Consider the following 19810-nt stretch of genomic DNA (forward strand, 5'->3'; position numbering starts at 1 on the left):
GCTTTGAAGAAAATCACCAAATATGAAAAGCACTGATGAGAAATGTAGGTACCAGATGTGTGCAAGACATAGATGCAGGCTGTGTATATTATCACAGAAAGGATCATGTTCTGCAGGAGAGGCTGAAAAGCATTTGTTGTAATAATCTTTGTGACTGCTGCTTTCCTGGAAGAGTCTGCAGCTCTTAGAAGTACTCAGCATAGTAAACCTCTATGCAGATGTTAGTAACTAACATCAGCAGACAGAGCCTGTGGTTTCTGTGTGTTATTTTGGTTTTCTTCTGGACATAGCTTACAAGAGTTGGAATTAGCCTTTCAAAATGTGACCAGAAGAGGGAAGATCACAGAAGGGAACATTAGCAATCTGAAACCTTAGTATTAATTGCCTCAGTGTTTTGTTGCCATACTTAAAGCCACATGCAAAAATGAACATATTCCTTTCTATTGCTCTGTAGATGAAAACTGGAATGTAATAGCCATGGGTGAATATATTCATCTACAAATATTTTGCAAATACTTTTTATAGAGTAGTTTTTTAAAAAGGTCATGCTCTATTTTCTGAGGTTTTTAGTATGCATTGGTTTTGAAGAGTTTCTAAGGAAAAAAATGTCAGCAGTTTCTTTGTCCCTGAATAAATTAGAGAGCATTAGACTACACGCAGCAATGCAGAGTCACCTCTGGATCCAAATCAGGCCTAATGAAATTGAGCTGTTGCTGATCATAAGGTTGTCATCTAGCATGATCCCAGTTGTCTGTTTTGAGCAGAGCTGTCTCTCAGTTAAAATAGTTAAATGTTTCAGCAGCCAAAAGAATAATGAAACTGAAAAGGTTTTATTTTTGTTATCACAGAATCACAAAATCATAGAAACATTCAGGTTGGAAAAGATCCTCAGGATCACCAAGTCCAGACGATAACCCTACTCAACAAGGTTCACCCTTAAACCACATCCCCAAGCACCACATCCAAACAACCTTTAAACACATCCAGGGTTAGTGACTCAACCAGCCCATTCCAAAGCCTGACCACTCTTTCTGTGAAAATTTTTTTTTCCTAATGTCCAGTCTAAACCTTAGCTTGAGGCCATTCCCTCTTGTTCTATCACCAATTACCTGTGAGAAGAGACTAGCACCAGCCTCTCCACAATGTCTTTTATCCATGGTTCTGACGCTATCAGTAGCAGTCACTATTAGGACATCAGGAATCTTTGTGATTTTGAAAACTAGAAGTTTCACAAGTAGAGGAATACAGAATGAATGCTACAACTTAAAATGCTGTGTTGTGAGATATCATTCATGGGTTTTTATAGAATTCCTATTAGAATTCCATAAATAGAAACCATACCTACACTGTCCACCATCCTGCCTCCAGTGTCTGAGGTATCTTTCATTACCAGATCAGTTTCTTTTCTCCTGGGCAGTGCTTTACATACTGCACAATGTCACTTGGAGTGACAATTACAGAGCTTGTTGTGAAAGGACGTTTCTGAGAGTAGAGTCCTCCTGTTCATCCGATATGGATTGATATGGATTTAAGCATACTTTCTACTTTCATTCCTTTGCCCTGATTTGCTTTGCTTTGTTTTAATGACTCTATGCTGATTAAAATCTTTCCTGTTTTCTACAAGTTTACCCACTTACCATTGACCTCTCTGTTTAGCTGAATCTTGGGAGAATTTGTCTAATTGTGATCTGAAGTGCTCGGGAGAGAGAAAGATATGAAATAATTTCCCTGATAAAGTTTTCTTTTGCTAGTGGCCATTTCTACTGGTAAAAATACATACCTTACTTCTCACTTCAGTATTGTAAAAGTCATTGACCACCATCTTGATAATTCAGTTAAAAATAGTTTAGGGAGTTTTGTATCTTGTATTAGTAAGAAAAACAAAGTAATAACAATCCTCGGGCTTTCCAACAAGGGTAGGAGGCGGAAGTTGGGAAATGGACTGCAAATGTCAGTCACTAGCCAGGTGAAGAAAGTGGGCATCCATCTCCATATGTTTGACAAGATTTTCTCAGTAGCAAGTACTAGGAAGATGGTAAGTTGCTCTGAGTTTGTCAGATGGCATGTCGTAGCATCATCAAACATTCTTTGCAGTATTAAACTTCTGTAGTTGAAACCACTTTGTCAGACACACGCTAGCTGTATTTGCCAGTAACAAGGGAAACTACCCTGAGGATACATTTTTGAACCTTTATTCAAGATGTATTTTGAATGGCGTTTCAGCATATTGCCAAAAACATTATTACTTTTGATGCAGATGAGTAGGGCTCTTTAATCACTCCAGATGCCAGGGAAATGAACACTCTGAAAATGCAGTTGCCAAAATAGTTTAGGGAGCTTGTACTCTGTGAACTGAACATTGTGTAGATAATCTTTCTGTACTCACAGGGGACATGAAGTTCCTTTTGGGAGCCTTTGAAACCATCCTGCCTACCTAATTCTTTTAATAACTGCAGTTGTAACCTGACTGAGAAAGCTCTTAAAGAACACTGGTATCAATCCTATTCTGAAATGCATGTAAATAGGTACCCATCATTAATTACAGTGTATATTCGAGTAAGAAGCACTTAATTGCTCTCTCTGGATGGGCTGTTCTGAATCTGAAGAGCCAAAGAGCTCATGTGTTAATTTCCAGTTCTTCTTAAAGACTGAGGACCACATCTTTTACTGAGATGCATTCAATTATTTCATCAGACTTCAGTGAAGTGGCTCTTCTGAGGAGTGTCTTAGTAGTCTTACAATGAATGTCTTAGTAGGCTTAAAAAAAAATAAAGATGGAATCGGTACTCTGCATTAAGATACCTCTTTTTTTTCTATGTTTTTCTGCCCCAGAGAACAAATATTCATGTTGTGAGAAAGTCTCACTGATTAGTTAAGCTTTTTAGCAACCATTCAAGGGATAACAGTGGCAGTTCTTGCTACTTTACAAAAGAGGTCAGAGGTACAGATAGTAATGTTCAAGTCTCATGCAAGTCTCATGCAAGTCTCATGACTTTTGGGCTTGTGCCAAGCACTCTGCCTTCTGGAAAAGCTGCAGTCATATCAGAGGTCACCATCAAACAATCACACAATGTCTACCTGTGAGCGTCTATATAAATCAAAAACCAATGCTGAAGAAATGTTCAGACATCTCTCATGAGTACTATATTACTGCATGGCTTTTTCACCAATAAAAATAACCATAGAGCATTTTTCTAGCAGCTCCAAATTTTCTTTTGCAAATATCAGCTTGCTTAATCACATGCTGGATTCATTTTGAGCTATGCACATGAATTTTGGAGTGGATGTGCTACAACAGTGTGTAAATCTGTTACTGTAGTGGGAAAACGGCTGCCAGTGGTGGCTCCTGTGGCTTCTGTGTGTGTGAGTGCACATGACTCTAAAATATGGTTCCACCTGATGGCCAGATTACAAATTTATACCATCTAGGTCCTCATGCAAAGATGAGAAGGGCTATAGCACCTCCATGTTTTTTTTCTCACACTGGCTCCACTTGCAGTATGTGTTGCTTGTTACATGAAGGAGAGGAGAGACATGCCTTCCCGTGTGTGTACAACGCAGCACAACTGGATCATTTTTACTCCTAGTTGCTACTACTGAACACAAAAGAAACAAACAAAAAGGGGGGTGTGAAGGTGTGGGGGAAAGTGGGAATGGAGATTTGCACTGCTATCTAAAATACTAGAATATTTTCTCCCTTCCCTGAAGGAAATAAAACCATAAAAATTCTAAAACCATTGTAACTAAGAACTGGAAACAAAACTTTTAAAAAAATTATTATATTATTTTACTTGAACTCCAAGAGAGTTCATCTTACCATTTTATGCTATTGTGAGCTATAGAATCACTGAATGTTAGGGGTTGGAAGTGACCTCTAGAGATCATCTAATCTAAACTCCTTGCCAAAGTAGGATCACCTAGGGTAGGCTGCACAGGAATGTATCCAGGCAAGTTTTGAAAGTCTCCAGAGGAGACTCCACAACCTCTCTGGGCAGCCTGTTCCAGTGCTCTGTCACCCTCACTATAAAGAATTTCTCCTCATGTTGAGGTGGAACCTCCTGTGTTCTAGCTTCTACCCATTATTCCTTGTCCCATTACTGGGCACCACTATAATTTCAAAATTGTTATAGAAAATATAACATAAAATAAGATTTATATATTCTAAATATATGCATAGCTCACCCATGGAACCTGTTTCTGAAAAAAAAAAAATTGGAACAAAAGCAGATTATTGTTTTTTGAAAGAAAAACATTTATTGGCATAAATATTTTTTTTTTAAATACCAGAATCTGGCTATTCAGTAAATCACCATTCCAGATTTTAAGTGCATTTAAAAAGAAAGAGCAAGACTTTGCAAATTATCTTTTCACAGCTCAAGGGGAAAGCTCCCTCCCTTCCTTTCACACCAGCTATTCTTGACTGCTAAATTGTCTTCCTGCTTCCTCCCTCTTAGATTTCATGTTTAAGCTGCAGTTAAGATAAACAGGAGTTGTCACACTAACATATGACTCAGTAATATTGCAAAGCTTTAGTGGCTTTGGTTTGTTAGTTTTGTATGGGTTTGGTTTGGTTTGGTTTGCGTTAGTTTTTTTACTAGGACTACGAGTGCTGCACAGGGAAATTGTGGATTTGGTTTTTTGGTGGTTTGGTTTTGTTTTTTTTTAATACAAGCAGCTGTCTGTGGATGCTTTAATAAGAACTGATTTGCTCATAAGAATCTTTACAGTCTTACTCTCTAAGTAGATAGCTATCATAATTTACAGTAAAACAAGCTATACGTGACTCTCAAATTTACCTTCCTTACAACTTAAATTTACATATTTTCAGATTATCCAAAAGCTTATATATAAAAATAAAAGTATATAAAATATGTATGCATGCTACCACAGAGAGTGAGCAATCTGTTGGCAAAGTATGAAAGAAAAAGCCTGGTTTTATGATCCATGTCCCAGGATCTCAAATGTCCACTCAGAATAAACAGGAACTTTTAAAGCTTTGTGCATGACACACATTCCCCAGAGCATTGGTAAACTGCCCTGCATTTTGTTTGTGCAGAGGATGGGAGGGAGAGTAAACACTCACAAGTTTTATAATTTTGATGCTGAGATAATAGGATACTTTACCACCTAACACTTAAAATACGTATCTCCTTCCTCTTTGGATTAGTAAACTCCTAGTGTACAGAAAATAAAAGCTATAGGGTTTGTAGGGTTGTGGTATTCTTCCCACCTCAGTGGTTCTGCAAATGGTGAAATTTGCCTCAAGGTATGTCTGCAGATCTTTCATACTTGGTGAAATAAATCACATTTCCTTTAGGACAGGGGGTAGCTTGTCAAATATCTGAGCAGAATGAACGGTATTGTTCCCAAAATAATACATACCCAAGTAGTACCCAACAGGCTATAATGAAGCACATTTAGTCCTGGACAGTAATAGCCAAAGTACGTGTATATTTTAAGGCATCTAACAAATGCTTCTCAATAGTGAATACCATCAAGGGACAACAAAACCCAAAAACACTGGTGTGTGGTTCCTTATTTTCAATTTAAGGAGTATTCCTATCAAAACTACAGGAAAAGTGACTTGCTTTGTAGTTTTTGGCTTTTTTTTCTTTGTTTTATTTGGTTGTTGGGTTTTTTTTTTTAATCTTTACTAAAGCTTGTCTTCCCTCCTGTTTTGGAGGGTATTGTCTTTATTATGCTAAAGGGAATTAACTGTGTCATTGCCCTTTACAGGCTGTCATGAATGGTTTTTTTCAGTGGCACTGAGATTGTTTGGGTACAAGTTCTCTTGCATCCTTAAATTTTTCCTTTACTGCAAAACACTCTGCACATTCTGTGTACCTTCTTTCCTTTCTTTGAGGTATAAATTTACTTAAACCATTTACTTACTTATGCATTTCTCTTTTCTTCTTAATCCCACTTTCTTTTTCCTCTTATCTTGTGCAGGTCGCTTGCATCTGGAGCACCTGAGCCCCACAGCTCTCTAGCTCTTCTAAAGCTAGAGAGAAGTTGTAACATAGAATCACAGACTCACAGAATCAACCAGGTTGGAAAAGACCTCAGAGATCATCAAGTCCAACCTATTATCTAGTACCAAGCTCCTCCTGACAACTAAACCATGGCTCCAAGTGCCACATCCAATCTTTTTTTTGAACACTTCCAGGGACAGTGACTCTACCACCTTCCTGGGCAGCCCATTCCACTGGTCAATTACTCTTTCTGTGAAGAACTTTCTCCTCACCTTGAGTCTAAACTTGCCCTGGTGCAGCTTGAGATTGTGTCCTCTTGTACTGCCACTGGTTGCCTGGGAGAAGAGAGCAATCCCCACATGACTACAACCTCCCTTCAGGTAGTTGTCGACAGCAATGAGGTCTCCCCTGAGCCTCCTCTTCTCCAGGCTAAACAACCCCAGCTCCCTCAACCTCTCCTCATAGGGCTTGTGCTCCAGACCTCTCACCAGCCTCGTTGCCCTTCTCTGGACACGTTCAAGTATCTCAATGTCCTTCTTAAATTGGGGAGCCCAGAACTGGACACAGTACTCAAGGTGTGGCCTAACCAGTGTTGAGTACAGGGGCAGAATAACTTCCCTGCTCCTGCTGGCCACACTATTCCTGATGCAGGCCAGGATGCCATTGGCCTTCTTGGCCATCTGGGCACACTGCTGGCTCATGTTCAGCTGGCTGTCAACCAGTACCCCCAGGTCCCTTTCAGCCTGGCTGCTCTCCAGCCACTCTGACTCCAGCCTGTAGCAAGGAGGAGTATGGGTGTCTGTATCAGGTCTGTGCTCTCCTTTCCTGAACTTGTTTCATTGCTACCCCACACTGCTTTTGCTGTCTCACTTTCCACAACTTCCCTCCTGTGAATTAAATAATTTAATGCAAAGCCTGTTAGAAATTATTCTAAAACTGATACAACATTTCACATCCCTGTGTTCATGCTGCTACTTACTACTTCCCTTCCTGACAAGCATTTCTCTGACCTGACTACTGAACTTCATATTCAGGTGCAATCTGTAATTTAGGTATGGATGAGTGTGTTGCCTGTTGGCTCAGGAGGAAAAGGCAGTCAGTTAGAAAAAAATTCTTTAAATTACACAGTCATTTATTATTCACATTGACTTACTAAGTATTTTCTTTGGTTTCATTTGCCCTTGAAAGACTGTAAAGCAATGGTAAATTGTTGAAACTTTTTTTAACTTTTATGCCTCAGGTCTAATCTGACAGCCACAAAAACAAAAGAGATACTCTGTTTTCTAGAGGATTGTCAGTGTGTTTAATTTTGGTGCAATGATCTCGCCACAGTAATGCCCTTTTTGTTGTGATGGGCTGTGGCACTGAAAGCTTTCTCAGTAGGGATGTGCTGGGAACTTCAGCTAGAGCAAAACACAGCCACTTGGCTGGCTGAACAAGGATCGTGTAAAGTGAACACCTGCAGCTTGGCTGAAGCACAGTGCTCACAGCTCTGATTAGCTCAGTTCTTTCAACTCTGGTGCAGCTGAAGAGCAAAGTTGTTTAAAGAGTGCCTTGAGAGTCTGGGGAGTCTTTTAGATGGTCTGGTGCCTGCTTTTTCTCGTGCACTGAAAATGCTTGAACTTTACATCCTGTTCTGGGCACAGGATTTGGGCTAGGGGAACTTAGGGGATCTGAGTCCTCTGCAGTTGAAACATGAATGTATCAGAGGACCTACAGGTCTTCTGCACTGTACCAGAATATTTTTTATTTAACACAAGCAATATGTTTTGCATTTACAATGTCCTCTATGCATATTGCAATGTACCATTGGATGTGAGTATCCTAGAGTTTATGAGACAGACACAGGAATATAGGAAATCCATTGCTGGAGATAACTTGGTGTGCTTATTGTCATTGCTTCTATGTGTCTAATGTTTCTTGAGTAATATTTGTTTTTATTAGTTTTAAGAATTTATATCAAACCCTGAATAGATTAAACAAAGCAATCTCCAAATCCAGGAAAAGCAGTTGAGCAAATTTAGATTTAAAATGTAAAGGGTAGAAAGGAAAACTCTTCTGTCTTTGAGAAGGCAGGTGTCTTGTGCATGACTGCTAATACAGTGAGCATACCACAACAGCACTGAGAAAACCAGACCCTTAGTTTAAATACGGTGCTGGTTTTCTTCTGTATTTCTTAGCTTGTTCAGTTCTCCAGGCTGGGTGTGAATTATGGCCTCAATGATTTGACCTAAATCTGCCAAAACCATCAGCTTGTTGGTGGAAATGCAAACTAGTTTTAGCAGTCACCAGCAGTAACATCTGAACCTCGCTAGAGCACAAACTGCCTAGTAAATATGACAAGGTGTTTCCAGCAGCATATCTTTCTGTATGAAAATGAAATTTGCTTCTAGGGTATTGTTCAAATACAAAAGAGGCCTTTCTCTTTGGTTTGATTTGCAATGTTTGCCCACTGTATGTGTCTGCCCTTTTGTTGCTTTCATGCTTTCAGAGTTCAGCACCAGTAAAAGCCTAAAACACTGCAAACAAGTAATAAAACAAGAAGGATGGTTTAGGTATTTGATTTATTAATTTAAGTGGAGAGAAAAGCTGGCAAGTGGAGCAACTGATAAGGAACAACTAGGTTGCACACACTGCTGGTTCCTGCATGGCCTGCTGCCCTCCCCGCTCTTGCAATGGCATTAGAGGTGAATCAACGTTTCTCTATCCTCTGCTCTTCACTCTTTCTGAGATATAAACAGTGTTTATTTAAAAAATATAATTCCCAAAGTTATCATTTATTTAAGCTAACTTTAGCCATCCAAAAGACAAGTTTTTCATTGGAGCGATATTTCTCTTTTACTAAGACCTTTGTTCCGATCAGCTTCCTTGTGGAGGTGTCAGTGTCTCTCTCTCTGTTAAAGAGAAGACCCAGACAACCAGACCAGACTTAGTGGAGAGAGGAATCCTACCCTCAATTTAAAAACATGCACCTGCCATTTCTTAGGGCATCTGGGACAATTGCAAGACTGTTATCATAGGATCACAGGATGTCAGGGGTTGGAAGGGAACCAAAGAGATCCTCGAGTCTAACCCCTCCTGCTTTCAAGATTCAGTGGCGCAATAGCTCTTAAGTGAATTAAACTACTCTTTTTTTTTTTTTTTGTCATACTGAAGGTACATTTTATCCAAATGCTGCTTGTATTCCCAGTGACAGCTGTGGAAAGTGGGTTTATACATTTGAAATAAGTGATTTTGTATCTTCTGATATGTGCCCGTGGGCAATTTTGGAAAGACCTGAATGGCACTGGAAGATAAACTTCCTCTGTCTTCTCTGTACAGGTACTCACATATAATATTTATACTGTTTGCATAGTAAATATTTTATGCTTGAAGTATCACACTTGCTAAGTTACTCTAGATAGATTAAAGCAAGTATGATGCATTGTAGCTATTCATGTAACCACTAGAATTTGTGCAGAAATAAGGTGCTGATAGACAACAGGGGAGGCACTCATCATACTAATTAAGCAGCAGTAAGACATTTGTCCTTAGATTAATTTAATCATATTCCTGGTTTCAATGCTCTGCCAAATTTGTACTCTTCTCCTTAAATGTCAAAATATCATCACTTACTGCTGTTCCCGTTCCTCTCCACCACACAGGCACATTCCTCCATGGTCTCTGCTTGCAGACTGTTTACTTCTAATTCCTGGAGTTATGTGAGCCAATTGCTTCCCCAGAAGATAAAGTCACTAGTGCATTCCTAAATAGATATAAATTGGACACATCTTATATTCATGTGTAGTGTCTTTACAAAAATAACAGCTATGTACAAGAAGCAGTACTCACAACAAAAAAATAAAGAAAGAGGGAGAGAATACAATCAGGTTATCTACCTTTTATTCCTTACTGCAAAGAAGTTTTCTGGGAACTGAGTTTTTATTTTATCCAAATTCAGTACACAAAACCTAATAATTATCTACTTCATATTTATGTAAGAGGAAGAGCCAGACAATACAGAAGTCTATATTTCATATGGAAGTTAGTAATACCTCTAGGAATTTACAGTTTTCTGTCTTTCATAAAAAGAGTTTTAAAAAATATTTTAAGATCTTAACTCAACATTCAAGGCTTGATGTTAATTACGCCAGCTACCTCAGCCTAACAGCAGTACAATCACTTTGTTTTTCATAGAATCATAGAATCAACCAGGTTGGAAGAGATCTCCAAGATCATCCAGTCCAACCTATCACCCAGCCCTATCCAATCAACTAGACCATGGCACTAAGTGCCTCATCCAGTCTTCTCTTGAACATCTCCAGGAACGGTGACTCCACCACCTTCCTGGGCAGCCCATTCCAATGGGCAATCACCCTCTCTGTGAAGAACTTCCTCCTAACATCCAGCCTATACCTCCCTGGGCACAACTTGAGACTGTGTCCTCTTGTTCTGCTGCTGGTTGCCTGGGAGAAGAGACCAACCCCCACCTGGCTACAACCTCCCTTCAGGTAGTTGTAGACAGCAATGAGGTCACCCCTGAGCCTCCTCTTCTCCAGGCTAAACAACCCCAGCTCCCTCAGCCTCTCCTCATAGGGTTTGTGTTCCAGGCCCCTCACCAGCTTCGTTGCTCTTCTCTGGACACGTTCCAGTACCTCAACATTTCTCTTGAATTGAGGAGCCCAGAACTGGACACAGTACTCAAGGTGTGGCCTGACCAGTGCTGAGTACAGGGGAAGAATAACCTCCCTTGTCCTGCTGGCTACACTATTCCTGATACAGACCAGGATGCCATTGGCTCTCCTGGCCACCTGGGCACACTGCTGGCTCATGTTCAGCCTACTGTAATATATGCAAAATAAATAAATAGATATAACTTGATCATTTTACTTTATATTAAAAGGCTTTTTTGTTGGTTTTTTTGTTTGTTTGTTTGTTTGGTTTGGTTTGGTTTTGTTGTTGTTTTGGTTTGGTTTTAATGCATACCCATAGAAGTCAGGCATCTAACTACAGTATTCAAAATACGAATGTAATATCCTTAGGTGGTCAATAAAAGGAAGGAAGTACACATTAGGAAGGTAATTCAGTCTTTCTGAAATGCTTACTTCTCTCCATTGACTACAGATAAGCATCAAATATTCACATTTCTGCCTCAGTTTCCTCACCTAAGTATTCATAACTATGGGTGATGATTCTTCACAGTTATTGTATATTGAGATTTTATGTGACATATTCTGACAAAGTGCTGTATCTATTGTAGGTCAAGGGTGGCCAGATAAGAAAATGGAAAATGTAGCTGCTATCATATGCCTTGAGAACTTGGAGAATTCAAAGCAAACAACAGCAGACAGGACTTGGGAAAGAGAGAGAATGCAGAAATACTTTACATTATCCATGATGTTGTTACAGATGAAAGAACCATTGATTAAAAGCCTGAGGAAACAGAATTATTTTTAGGAAACAGAGAAGCAAAATCAAGACAAATTCTACATCACAAAATAGCTCCAGGGTGGGATGATGGCCCTTGAGATTTTACTGGGAGCAATGAAAGCCAACAAATTTTCTGTCACGGTAGGAGGGAATGAGGGCTGAGAGAAAAAGCAGTGCTGGAATTTTAATTCTCCTCACAAAGACTAATTCTAGAAAATGGAAAGTCTTGGCAGTTAGGTTAAAGCAAATTCAAAAACCATAATCTGAAAAAGGTGTCAAGATATAAAAGGAAGGTTCGACATCAAATTTCATGGGGACTAACACGAGATGTTAATTATCAGATGAATGAATTATTTTTGTAATTTTTTTTAACTGTGAGTTTTATAACTATGGTTCTTACTGTGAAACCCACATTTTCCCAGCCCCTTTACCTTGGTTTTCATGATGCTTTTCCATGAATGTGAGAAAGCTGTTAGCTTCTTTCAGTGCATACAAACATACGTGATTTCTCCATCCTCGTTAACCTCTGATTTCTGATATAGCACACCACAGAACCCATCTTACTGTGTTCCTTACATGTCTGTATGAGTTCTTTGCTACATTTGCTATTTTGAAATTACATATGGCTGATGCAGTCACTTGCTTATTGGTGGTTTTGGAGTTTTTATTTTCAATAAATTTCAACAGTAATTCCCCAGAGCTCTTCTGATATATATATATTCTTAACTGTTAGACTTGAGGTTTGGAAACCACAGGCTGCCTGGGCTCAAGACCAAGTTCCTTGGTGTGAGGTTACACCTGAAGAGTACCTGGACCAGTCATCCTATAAGTCCAGGGAAAACATGACAGGAAAACAGTACAGCAGTAGGTAATCCATGGCTACTGCCACATGGAAATGCTCAAAAGTACCTGGAAACTGTAAGCTTGGTAATAAGAGCAGTCCTCTATCTCCATGATGAGACCCACAGATAGGAAATTACATTGTTTTCCTTTCAAGGAGGTACATTCAATGTACCTTCAAGACAAGGTATATGTCTGGATCTGTGCAAAGACTGAGGTGAACTTTACTTACCCACCTCCATGTTGGGATTTTTCAGATGGGAAAAGTTTGTCCTCCAGCTGCAATTGAGTAACCATTGCTCTTACAGAAATCTTCTGCAGTGGGATTCTTGTGCTCAGTTTTAATACCTGAGCTGCCAGCTATTCTTCCTCTATACTCAGTAGAAAGAAGCAGGCACTTGTGTGACATTGTCCATCTCATCTAGAGGTTGTCATGGAGGAACTAATTCAGTTGTCTAAATGTAGTTTCTTGTTGACATAGAGTGTCTTGAGCCATCCATATGAAACTGGTAGATAAAGACAGAACATATGGAAGGCCTATACTCTTCCCTAATGGAAGGCAGGAGGCCCAGCATGGTGCCCTGTTGTATTTAAGCTATTGGATGGAATCCTAACTTCTCACGTTTTCCCCATTTAAGACATTTAGGAGTGGGATTTAGTACTAGAGTGTAGATGCCTGAATGTATTTCTTGAAAACTGGTTGTCTCTGCTCCCTTTATAATCAAAGCACATTTAATTACTACTGTCAATGGTGTCTGGAGAGCTAGATAGAAATTTTTCAGAAAACAAATTATTTAATGAATCATTGAATCAATGATTATAACAGTTTTTGGCCTTACTTGTGGAAGACAAATTCTTTATTAGCTGGCATATGGAGGAGCTTTGTAGTGGTTAGTCTCATTTGAGAGAGGTGGAATTATTAATTAAGAAAACTTTTCAACCTGTTTATAGATGGCAGACCTGGGCTCTGCATTCAGGTACTCGATCTAGCACCAGTTAGATGAACTTGAACATGTTCATTCTAAACAACAGTGGCTTTGGGTTTATTTAGCTCATAAGACTTTTTTTTTTTCATGATCACTTTATTTGTATTTGTTTGAATTTTAAGTGGTAGGTTTTAATCAGTGCATATATATATATATATATGTTAGGTTGTTTATACTAAGCTATGCAGTGCCTCAATCAGCTCTGCAGGACAGAGGTTTATTTTTACTGCTAGTCAGGTGGTGTTCTCTGACATGAAAGTACATCTTGTACTTGCAAAACTGTTGTAGAAAGGTAATGGCTGAAGTCATGATAAAATTTTAGTTAAAAAAAATCTCTAGGTCATGTTTGTAAGAAACTTTTGCATGAGGAAAGATATTTTTCTGTCACAGAAGACAGCTAATAATGTCTGGAAGAAGTATGGCTAACACAGCAGAGGGTTTTGGCTTGTTGGTTGGGTTTTGTTTGGTTGGTTGTTTCTATGTTTCTGTCTCAAAAAAAAAAAATACCATAGGATAGAAACTTAAAGCAAACTGTATTACTTCCAGCAGCTTTTGGTCCAGAAATGTGCTCTTTTACAGCCTAGAAGTCCTTTAGATGCTCTATGGTTCCTGAAATATTTTTTTTTTAATTTGAATTAAACCAAGAGTTCCAGTATAGCACAGGCTTTGAGGTGACAGTTTAGTCACTTCCTCACTTTGACAGAATAATTGCCCTCAAAGAGAGACTATCTGGATAAACAAACTATCTATCAGAAGGTGACCTAGAAAGACAAATGCAATGGGATCATTTGAAGCCAGCTCTGGGCAGGGCGGCTGACAGTCTTGGGATCCTTAATCTTAAGACCTGTCCAAAGAGCTGTCAATGCCATTCCTGCTAACTGAACTCAGGAACTTTTGTGTCAGTGTCAGCTTCTACAGAACTACTTGCAGGAGACTGCCTGGGACTTTGCTGTATGTCCTGTGAATGATGCAGCACACTGCATACAGAGGAGTAAAAAGTTGTGCAGAGCTGTGGTCTGACAGCCTTAGTTAAGTGTCATATACTAGGATCTCTGTTCAGGTAATAGCCTGGAATAATCAAAGCTTTCTGAGGAGCCATCTGAAACAGCTCCTCTGTTCTTTCCTAGTTTGAGTGACTTCATCTGCATTCTTGACCTGTATCACTGCAACTCTTTGCAGTTGGCAATGATGCCTCAAGGTGGTATGAGCTCGTAATCAATCTTCCCACATTGCTTGGACAGAATCTAGTCTCTCTTGCATTTGATACACTCTAGATTTTGGTGCTGGATTTGCTCTCATTTCTGGTTAATACCTCAGGTGCAGCATTGAACTATGCTCCTTTTGTTGTCTTTGCTTTTCTGTCCTGCAGCACAAAACGAAACTCTATGACTCAATGTCTGCCCAAACCCTCTGGCAGGTGGTGAGACCTACCAGTCTGTCCTGAGCCTTGTCTAAAAGGATACAGGCACTCATTAGTTGTATGTTAGTGCCATGTCATTTCCATGGTAGATGTTGAAAGAAGAGGGTAGGACATAGACATCACTGCTGAACAGAAGACAGTTGAGGAAGGAGCTCAGGCACCATACCCAAGACGTTCTATGTCACTTAATTCCTACCTCATTTCCTAGCTTTGTTTTTGGCTGCATCAACTAGCTGTCTGCAAGACAAATCTCTAGGAGGTTAATCTTAAGCCAGCTTGAGACAAGAAAGCTGGTGCCACCTGGCCTTCAGGCCAGCCACCATAGTAGACTTTATTGAGCAGTTTAGATATAACCTCAGGGTCTGTGGTAATGGAGTTAGAGCCTTTGTGATCTGTGACACCCTTCCCAGGATGAACCCCTTCAAGGTTAGAATTCATACACCACAGCTTATTTTCCCAGATAATTCTTAACGATAGTAATCTTTTGTCAGGCCTTAATGGCAGCAGCAAAAAGTTTCTAGAAGTCTCTTTTCTAAAACATATTTAAATATTGACCTAGAAACCTGGGAAAATAAAGCTACTTTGTCTGTACAAATATTTCTGCATATGTATGTGATGAATCAAACAAATTAATAGATTAATTTAAAACTGATTTGCAGAAAGGGGGGAAGGAGGAAGGGAGGGATGGGAAGCAAAGAAGCAGGAACAATGCACAGCTCCTTCCCTGAAGTACACAGCTGCAAGTTTGAGTTCTCTTTCAAGCAAGAGTTTTAGAGCTCTGGTTACTTGCTTCTGACTTTTGATTTCATCTCATTTACATCTGGACCATCCAGGTGTCAAGACCAGGGCTCTATTATATCTCCCAGTTTAGAATGAATTACAGAATCACAGAATGTTAGGAGCTGGAAGGAACCTCTAGAGATCATTGAGTCCATCCCCCTGACAAAGCAGGATCACCTAGGGCAGGCCACACAGGAACACATCCAGGCAGGTTTTGAAAGTCTGCAGGGAAGCAGACTCCACAACCTCTCTGGGCAGCCTGTTCCATCACCTTTTTTTAGTCCACTTTTAGTCCAAAGTGTTCCATCACCTTTTTTTAGAAGAAGTGTCTGCTCTTGTTTAGGTGGAACCTCCTGTGCTGTAGCTTGTACCCATTCTTCCTTGTCCTATCACTGACCACCACCAAAAAGAGTCCATCACCTTCATCTTGACACCCACCTCTCAGATATTTATAGACATTAATGAGATCCCCTCTCATGAGGCCTTCTCTTCTCAAGACTAAACAGCCCCAGTTCTCTGTCTTTATTCATAGAGAGATGTTCAAGTCTCCCAATCATCTTTATAGCTCTTCATTGGACTCTCTGCAGCAGATCCCTGTCTCTCTTGAACTGAACACATATTGCAGGTGTGGTATCACCAGGGCAGAGGGGGAGGAGAACCTCCCTAGACCTACTGGACATGCTTTTCTTAATGCACCCCAGGACACCATTTGCCCTCTTGGCCACCAAGACACATTGCTGTCCCATGGATAACTTGCCCAGAACCTTTTCCACTTACTTTAGGCTTCCCTATTCCATTTGATTTTTTTTCTAGCAGCTCCTTGCTTATCCATGCAGGTCTTCTGCCTCCTCTACTAGTTTTTTGTTGTTTTTTTGTTTGTTTTTGTTTGTTTTTGTTTGCTTTTTGTTTTTGTTTTGTATTTTTTGCAAAGGTATATGTTTTTTCTAGAGCTTGGAGGAAGTGGTTTTTCAATATTAACCAGCTCTCTTGGACCCCCTTAACATCTAGAGTCCTAGCCCACAGGATACTTTTAAGTAGTTCTTCAAATAGGAGAAAGTTAGCACTCCTAAGCTCTAGGGTAGAAGTTTTACTATTTGCCCTGTTTCTTTCCCTAAAAATACTAAACTCTATCATTTCATGGTCACTACAACCAAAGCTGCCTCCTACTTTAAAGTCCTTGACCAGACCTTCTTTGTTAATACAAGGTCTAGCATCAGTCCTCTCCTCATTGGTTCTTCAATGTCCTGCATCAGAAGTTGTCATCAATGCATTGCAGGTGCTTTCTGAACTGAGTGTGCCTGGCTGTGTGATCTTCCCAACTAATATACAAGGGTATGAGGCTACTTTCAGCTGCTTATAAAAGGCCTCATCAACAACTTCCTCTTGGCTTGGTGGTCTGTAGTAGACACACACAAAAGTGTCCCCAGTGTTTGGATGTCCTTTATCTCTTACCCGTAAGAGTTTTTAACCACTTTCTTTACCCCACTCTGAGTTAAGCACAATGCATTCTTACTGCTTACTCACACAGAGAGCTACTCCACCTCCTCGTCAGTCTGCCCTTCCTAAAAAGTAGTCATCCATGACAACATTCCTGTCATGGGTTCTATCCCACCATGTCTCTAAAACTGTGATGAGATCGTAGCCCTTTGTCCACACCCAGATTTCTAGTTGATCCTGTTTATTCCCCATGCTTCTCGCATTGGCACAGGGACACTTCAGAGACTTAATGAAGTATGAAGGTGGTATTGGAGAAGAGTAAGAGCCACCATGGTGATTCCTGCTACTGTTGTGATTGGTCTGGTCTATTTTCCCATTGGCTGCAATGGCACACACATTACCATGTTGAACCCTGCCCCCTAAGAACTTTAATTGAATGTCCTGATTAAGTTGGCGAGCCTGCTTCCAAAGATTCTCTTGCTACTTCAAGTCAAGTGAAGGTATAGAAGGCTTTTTACTAGAGTTGCAGTTACATTGTATTTTTGGTTGTATGAATTTTAGATAAATACACAGCACAAAATGAACATAATCATGTTCATTGAGCATGCTCAGTGATTCATTCTTCCAGCTTCCCTCCTTTTTTCCTCTATGCCACTAAAGGGGCATTAATGTAAGAGACCTTCCATGCATGCATAGCTCTCTTAAAGGCTTATCTTTTCTCAGCCTCCTGACCAACACACTTAAAATATTGATCCTTGAACAACATGTATAGCATTTGCTTCCAAGTATTTGTAATCAGCCTACTAAATAATCTGGTTATCATGTGCTGAGATTAATAACCAGACTAGTCTCTGATGTGCCTTTCACTAGGAAGTCTCCCTTGAAATATCGAAAGTGCTATTAATAGAAAATTGTAAGTGCTTGGTTTTCATAGTATGAAGGACCTGTGATCTAGCTACCTTATCTGTTGTAACAACCACTAATAATGACTATCTCAAAGAAAAAGAAATGTTCAAAATGAGTGACTTTTACCTTCTCTCCTGAAAGTGGAGATGTTGGCATTTGTCTGTTGATGTCAATCTCATAATCATGTGAAATAACTGTATCAGAGGTTTACAGGGCTGTCTCTAACGCCTCTAACTACAGTATAAATAGGAAGAGATGGGAACTTGGGAAAATGTGGTCAACTGTCATATGGTTAGAGTGCATAATATAAGGCACTTTTAACTGGACTTTGTGTTTCCTCCATCTCCATTGTTTTCTGATCATTGATCTCCATCATGTGCATACATGGTTCTTCAGGTGAAGGGATTATGGAGAACTCCATGACCATCAGGTCATATCACATATAGCTGTATTTATACTTTCACAAAACTCTGACATCAACTTCTATCATCCGTGAAAACTCTGTAATTCTCCCTGTCTACTAAAATAAATACCCACAAGTGGCAACCTGCATTTAGTTGTTATATCCTGCAATTTAATTTTAGTAAACTTTTTCAAAGTCACTGCTAGCTTATGACTAAAGGCATTCTAGCAGTAACTTGTCTATACCCACACATCACAAAATGCTGCTTCTTAGTAAACTTAGTCCACACAATTAAAAAAAAAAAAAGTACATTTATTTTCTTGGCCAATCTAAACAAATCTAAGCCTATGTTGCTCCAGGAGAACATTTTTTTCTGTGCCACCAACATGGGCTCTTTTGCTTGACTTGGCTCCTTCTTCTGGCATGTACAACACATCTCAGAAGTTTCCTCAATATCTCTGTTCATCTGAGCCAATATAAAGCATTTCTTCTTAGATTTTTCAATCCTTAAATGACCTGGATGGTCATTTAAGCAAGGGTGCAAGAATGACCTTTTTTTTATCCTTAAGTTAAAATTCTGTCTGTTTGTGAATGTCCCACTTGAACTGGCTGGTGGGACCACCCTCTGCTAATTGCCATTTAAAAAAAAAAAAACAAAAAAAAAAACAAGTCTTATCCTTAGCTAGTATTAATCTTTTTGTTGTTTGTTTTTTGTTCATAATCTGAAGAACATTCCAAATTGAAAACTATGGACTAGTGTGGTGGGTTGCAAATTCCACCCCCCCAACATTAACTTTGCCAGACCAGCTCAGTGGAAGCAAATGAAAGCTGTATTTACAGGCAAAACTGCAATCAACAATGGAATACAATGAATATATATAAAATATACAGTACTTACAATATTTACAGGTATTTACAATTAACAAACACCACTAGAACCCCCCTGGTCAAAGACCAGGGGATCTGCAACAGCTTCTCTCTCCCTGCCTCCCCCTTACTCCCCTGTATACAAGGGAAGAGAGAGAGAAGCAGAGAAGTTCATACCAGGCAAAACCTGGCAGCCAGGGTCAAGCAGAAGCCAGCAGAAGCACACAGTTAGTATCTCCCAGCCTGAAGTGAGAAGAGAGCGGAGAACAGCTCCCAGGATTGTTTTGGGAGCCAGATCTTAGGGTAGATATCTCGCCAATGGAATTGTTTAGAATCATCTTTATTTTCCTTTTAACACCCAATAGTGATTTATTTGCGTTTTACTACTTTTCTGTTCAAAGTCTGTGAAAAATTTAGAGGCATGGTCTAAAACTACCACCACTAGGAATCACTAGGGTTATGTCTAGATGACCAGGGCTAGAAGTGCGTCTAGGGCTGAGATGGCAAAAATACAACAGCTTTCTCAGTTTACATGGCAATGAAAGCTAAGAACGAGGGCCCAGCAGAAGTTACTGTGCTTAAACACACTGTGGGAGTACAGCACTGCCCATCCAGGTGGCAAATTGGGCAGAGCTTAGATTTCTGCCTTCCTTTGCCATACAGGTTTTAAGACCTACAAAAGACGAAGCAGACTTGAGCCAGCCAAAGAGACAGAGACACTGCAGAAACTGTGGAAGCTTAAAGCGTTAAGCCAGTGATGACTTTAAAAACTTATTTCCACTGTCTTAAC

The sequence above is a fragment of the Indicator indicator genome, chromosome 1, assembly GCF_027791375.1.
Source record: "Indicator indicator isolate 239-I01 chromosome 1, UM_Iind_1.1, whole genome shotgun sequence".
Lineage (NCBI taxonomy): Eukaryota > Metazoa > Chordata > Aves > Piciformes > Indicatoridae > Indicator > Indicator indicator.